Raw genomic sequence first — 6288 nt, 5'->3', positions numbered from 1 at the left:
CCATTGCACAGCCATCATCCTTCTGGTGTAAAATGAAATACTCTTTGATGGTAATGAGAATGTGATGTAAATTAATGAGATCAATAGTGAGTGTGTGTGAGATGGGGTAGGAGGTGTGTGTGTGGTGGGGGGTGGGGTGGTAGAACAGGAGAAAGGGAGCGAGTCAATTACTGGACTCTTTATTAAGAGAGGCATACTAGTCCAATAAGAATACATTATAGTAATTATAAAGTAGTTGTGGATTAATCTGGGCAGAGTGCTGTGGGCTGATAAACAGCTTGAGGAGACATGTCTGTCTCTCTTTATCCTGTCTTATTCATTTTGTGGCTTCTCTCACGAGCTCAGGACACACACACACACACACACACACGCACACACACACACTTGATGTTATTACTGTCACAGCACAGTAACATTCCATTACTGCCTGTTTCCCAGTATCACTTGAGAACTATCAAATCAAAAGTGAGACCAGAAATCACATTTAAATTTATGCTAGTGTCAGCGGTGGTGCATCCAGACACTGAAATGACATGAGCACTTGTTTAACAATTCATGTAATATCCTGGGACCAATGATGGTCAAGTCAATTTCTCCTCCATATAACACTAAGAAACGTTTAGATGTCCAAACAACGATTTTTACCAGAATAAATAATTTCTTTAGTTTCACTTTAGTGAGTGTGTAGTGCACTCACTTCCTCTTTCATTGTCGGCAGTTGTGGTTGTGCAGTTCTGGCAGCCAGAGAGAGTAGACAGAAACACAGCAGCTTGTAAGGCAAAATCCCTCAAAGCTGGAACTGTGCCCATATCTCTCGCTCTCTCTCTCTCTTTCTCATGCTGTTTATCTCTCTTACTGTCCATTTATTTGGAAACACAAACTACGCACACATTTTGAAGGGTGATTTGCCTGGGAGTCTCACAGGGGTGATTCCCATGGTGCAGCACATTAGTGTGTTGAAAGCAACACATTAGGGCGAGCCTTGGGGAATTTTAGATTTATTTAATTTTTTATGGAAAAAGGACTGCCACTGTCAGTGTCATATGTTTTAACAGCTGAGTAAAGCTATCCCCTCTTTTTATTTTGAAAGAGACAAGAGGATCGAGGATTAAGCTCTGCATTGGCAAGCATCCACTCTGCTAAAGTGTCCTTGAGCAAATGAATCCTCACCTTGACAAAAGTAATTTCCTCATCAGCTCCAGAGTACTGCAGCTGACCCAAACCTCTGACACTGAATACAAAAAGAGATTTTCAAATGCATCACATCTGTATTATCACCGGCCCTTTTATGGCTCTTGGGCCCTACAGTAATGAATGAGACTTGACCTGTAACTTGAGAACCATACTGCACTTTCACAGAGCAATTCAGCGGCATTCATTTTTCTGCAATGGCAAACAGTTACAAACAGGCTCACACACATATGCAAAAAGAAAATACCCAAGCTTGAAATTTTAACATCTTACAGGTTGTATTTTTCGTTTTTACCACACTGTAATCACAGATGGCTTACTGAATGGGTCTGGCTGCTGTACGGGCAGGCAGAGCCTCTGCTTGAAGTAACTGTTAACATTTCTTGTTGGAATGGCAATCAAACATCTGCCAAGAGACACAAAATGTCTACAAAGATGCAAAATTACCACAAAAAGACACAAGAAGCAAAATTACCTCAAAGACAGAGCAACAACAAAAAGACCTCATGACTACAAAGAAACACAAAAATTACCCGAAAAGAGGCAAAACGACCACAATGAGGACACAAAACAGCTACAATAATACACAAAATCTCTACAAAGAGACCCAAGGTGACCATTACACCAAAAAGACTACAGTGAAGCACAAGATACCATAAAGAAACGCAAAATGACCACAGAAAGAAAGGAAATGATTACAGCCTTCATTTTGAGCCGGTGTCAAGTCTGGATGTCTTACTCAAGTGTAGAAGGGCTGGGGGTCATTAACTTGTCTGTGCCCAGGAGCCCAGTTACTATGTAATCATTTCATGACTGTTTTTAGGTCGCATGCATTCAGTGACACCGTATGTTACATGTGACCCATTGCCCACCCTAAACCCTCTGAAAGCCACATGACAGATCAGTGGATTTTCACAATATCATCATCTTCCATTCAGCCAGGTCTGTTCTTTCTTCCCTCTCTTTCCATCTCTCTTCTTCACCACCCTTTCATCCCTGAGTGCATCTACCCAGAGGTCAGTCTGCTCCTCTTCCCCCACTCTCCACACGTCCTGTCTCCACATAACCCTCGCTCAATCTTTTCTTTGGGCACCATGTTCCTTTATTCCAATTTTGTCATCAGCATCTCACAAAACTCAGTCAGCTCTTCTTTCCTCTTCTTCTCTCACCACTCTCCCCCTCTTTTTCTCTCCCACCCTTCCATCCACCACCTCCGGTAAGTTATTGCTCCAAAGTTAATTGCAGTATCTGTACTGGAACACACCAACACAGGATTGGATTACAGTGTGATTGAATGGACGGAAGGACATTTCACCACTCAGAAACTGATTGTTTCCAGGGGCAGCCCGCATGTGACATGAGTTGTACATGTAGTTTTAGGGGCTGTAAAAGGTTACACTTGTAATGGAGTAAAGAGTTCTGAAATTTGATGGATTCATTTATTTTTTCCACCAAAAAAAAAAAAAATAAATAAATAAATCAAACCCCACAAGAGCAAATCATGAGCATACCTGTTTCTGTGTTTTCTATCATGTTCTCTACCTCTCTTACTGTTTTTTTGCTTGTCCTCCCCTCTCTTTTCCCCTCAGTCTTGTCTGCCTCACCCTTTTATCCTCCCTCATTTCTCCCCCCAACCACCCTTTCCTTCTTTCCTCTCTGTCTCTGCATCCTTCTCCTTCCTCCCTCCCTCACCAACTTTCCTATCCCTCCATTCCCTGCAATCCCTCCTCCTCCTCCTCCTCCTCCCCCTCTCAAACATCATACAATCCCCTCCTATCCCAATCCAGCGCACCCTCACTCCCTCCCTCCCTCCCTTCCTCTCCCTTTATCTCTCCCTCCCTCTCTCTTTCTCCCCTTCATCTCACCTCCAGCCGGCTTGAGCACCCTCCTCCTCCTCCTCCTCTTGGATCACACAGCTCGCCTGCTTTTGTCCACTTTCTCTTTCTCTCTCACACCTCTCACTCTCTCTCTGCTGTCTCTCGTCTTTTACCTCTCTTTCTCTCTCTTTCTGTCTCTTTCTCTTTGTCTGTCCTCCACTTCTCTTCAGCCGCCAGAAGCTCGCAGGCTCGCCCGCTCTTCCTTCAACCAGTGAGGATTCAGAATCACCTGGGACGAAGTCTCTGTCACTGGAGGTAAGAGTCTCTGTGTGTGTGTCTGTGTCTTTGCGTGTGTTGGTGGTGGTCATTCACCTTACCTGCATCAGCTGCAGCTTCAGAAGCCAGATGGGATACCTGGTGAAAAGAAGAGAATGAGGGAAGAGGCAGATGTAGTGGAGAAAGCCAGCTGTTCTGCAGTGAATGGGAAAGTGACAGGATAGGGTAAAAAATGTAAAAGAGGCAAACAGCGGTAGATGATCTTGACGGTGATGGTGTCAGGGGAAAAGTGAAAGAAAAGCATGGAAAAAGAAAGGCTATTTTGATGCGGCAGTCTGCTGTGACTGCCGCATCAAAACAGACAAAAAAGAGTCAGAGAGAGTTCAAGAAGATGGAAAGAGAAGCAAAAATGGAAATGAAGACATGAGAAAAAACACAGACCATAACATCAAAAATGAACTAGAGAACAGGCAACAGAGAGAAGGAGAAATATTTCAAGTGGAGAAGGAAAAAATGAGAATGGGATGCTGATGTTCCCCCTGCTGTAGCAGCTGCATGCCTACAAACGCAGTGGCGCCTGCCTCCTCCTCTCCCGTAAAAATCCCATTCACAAACAGAACCTGAAAACAGGGGATGATGATTGGTTCCCTGAGCGCTGTGTGTCTGCGTGTGCTTCATTGTGTGTGTGTGTGTGTGTGTGTGAAAGAGAGAGAGAGATGGAGCAAGGAGGAGAAGGAGGGAGGGGGAGAAAACCCATTACATTCCTGTGCGGGTGATGCTGAGGCTTCGGAGCTGAGACTTGAATGAAACTGCAGGGTGTGAGCTCATACATTAACATTATCTATATTACACAGTCCATACCACACAATGATGCAGAGATGGTGAGCGACGTATACACACATAGATCTTAGTGCATTTTAATTTCTGAGTCCATTTTGTTCATTGGCACAACATAATGACAGACAGATGTGGTCACAGACTGGGGCGTGAGTGGTAATTTTGCACCAGGGTTAAACTCTTTTTTCCCCCTTCTCTAACACTTTCTCCCTCATTGCGTCATTCTCAGCACTGTTCCAGATTGTCATCCCTCTCCCTGCCACCGTCACAATCTTGCCGCTACCACCAACCCTCCTAGATTAACAGCTGTCCAAACAGCGATGCACTCCTGTCTCGCCTGATGCTGGCCAATTAGAAAGTGACATTTGTTTGGGGAGGGTGGGGGGTGGGGAGTTGATGCGTTAGACTTGAAGGGCAGGGAGGTGATGAGGAAGGGAGAGAGATGGAGGTGAGAAAAGGAGGAGGAGGAGAGGAGGGGAACTTCCGATACCTTTTCAGGTGGCAAAGATTGAGACAGGAGATGTGAGAGGAAGTAAGAAGAAGTTTGGGAATGATAATTTGGCATAAAAAAGAAGGAATATTTTTCAGTGTAAGATTGGTGGAAATATGTGTGTAATATACTGATAATGATTGTTATCATCCAAAAGTGGTTGAGATATTTCAGTAAAAACTCCAAATGTCAAGATGGCTCTTCAAGAAAAGTAAGGGGATCACCAAATTCATTAGGATTCATCATATGGGAACCAGGATTGTTTGTACAGCTTTTTTTGGCCAATCCATCTAGTAGTTTACTGAATAAGGGACAATTTAGATCTGTGGCACCAGACAGTTTCATGACAGATTATTTTTCTCTTAATCAAAATGACTATCTCATGGTGGAGCTAGACGAAAACACAAGAGATAACCAAAATCAGTGGGTATCATTTTCTGGGGACCATGAAAGTTGAGATATTTCAGTCTGGACCAAAGGGGCTGAATGACAGACCAAGAGACCAACATTGCTGTACCTGGGTCCATGCTGCCAACACGGCTAAAAAGTAAAATCGGACAAAAAATAATAAACTAAAAAAATAATATAATGCAGTACAGTCCAGAGGATATAAAGTCATACAAGGCAGTTAAAAGCGAGTTTAAAAAGCTGATTTTGAATGGTAATTAATTTCAAAGTTCAGGTACCATGGCAGCAAATGCACAGTCATCCTTTGCTGCAAATACAGACGTACTCAGGAAAGCTTTTTGTGCCAATCTGAGTGTCCCTTGTATGTATGCACTTAGTAGGTCAGATATATAGCTCAGAGTCAATTAATTTAATGCATTATCAGTGATAAACAAAATTTTCTAACTGCATTTAGAAAGCAATGGAAAGTCAAGTACTGATTGCAAGTTACAGTAATCTAGAAGGGTTGAATAACTTTCCCCCTGTCAATGGCAGACAGAAATTGTTTTATTTTAATGATTAAAACAACACTGAATAACCCCTTGCACTTGGCTGTCAAAGTTCAGATTTGAATTAATAAATACTATTAATAATAATTTCTGGCTTGATATTAGGAGGCATGAAGCCAAGTTGTTAGGCTGGGTATAATATAATTATTACAGTCTTGTCCTTGTTAAACTTGAGAAAGTCATCCAACATCAAAGTTATCTAAAATATCTAAAATTCAGTATCCCCAAAAGCAATCCTTTAAAGCAACTAAACTACAAGAATCTGTTGTGTGGACAGAGAGATATAATTGTGTATCATCTCCATATACGTGACACAACATAATCACAGAGTTAAGCATGTAAATAGAGAAAAAATAGGGATCCAGAATTAAACCTTGAGGTACACTGCAAATAAGTTTTGTAGACAAGGAAATATATCTACACTTCCAAAGAAAAATACCTGTCGGGGAGATGTGATTTTAACTCTCCTTTTTCCACTTCAACAACAAGCAGGATTTAGAATATAGCCTATACAATAACCATCTACATACTCCTCCGGACCTATCCATATACACTGTTAAACCCACACATTATATGTCCCCATAAACTTTATCACCACTTCCCCATTAGATATAAAAGTCAGACGTGATGCATGGTAGCATATCTTCTCTTGATTTCATGGGAATTCCGTGATTTAACAAGCATGGAGCTCTGTGGAGTGTGAAATACCCAGGTGTGATAT

General features: G+C 42.2%; 1 protein-coding gene across 1 annotated transcript in view; it reads left to right on the top strand.

Annotated features, from left to right (window-relative positions):
* The first annotated feature begins 3044 nt into the window (after nucleotides 1-3044).
* Nucleotides 3045-6288, top strand: part of pvalb6 (parvalbumin 6) — a 42400-nt gene continuing 39156 nt past the window's right edge. The window contains exon 1 of the mRNA XM_018667745.2: nucleotides 3045-3323. The gene's annotated coding sequence lies outside the window, so the exon portion shown is untranslated. The remainder of the gene's footprint in view (nucleotides 3324-6288) is intronic.

Source organism: Lates calcarifer, linkage group LG11 (genome assembly GCF_001640805.2).
Source record: "Lates calcarifer isolate ASB-BC8 linkage group LG11, TLL_Latcal_v3, whole genome shotgun sequence".
Classification (NCBI taxonomy): domain Eukaryota; kingdom Metazoa; phylum Chordata; class Actinopteri; family Centropomidae; genus Lates; species Lates calcarifer.
This window is presented reverse-complemented; position numbering and strand designations above follow the sequence as displayed.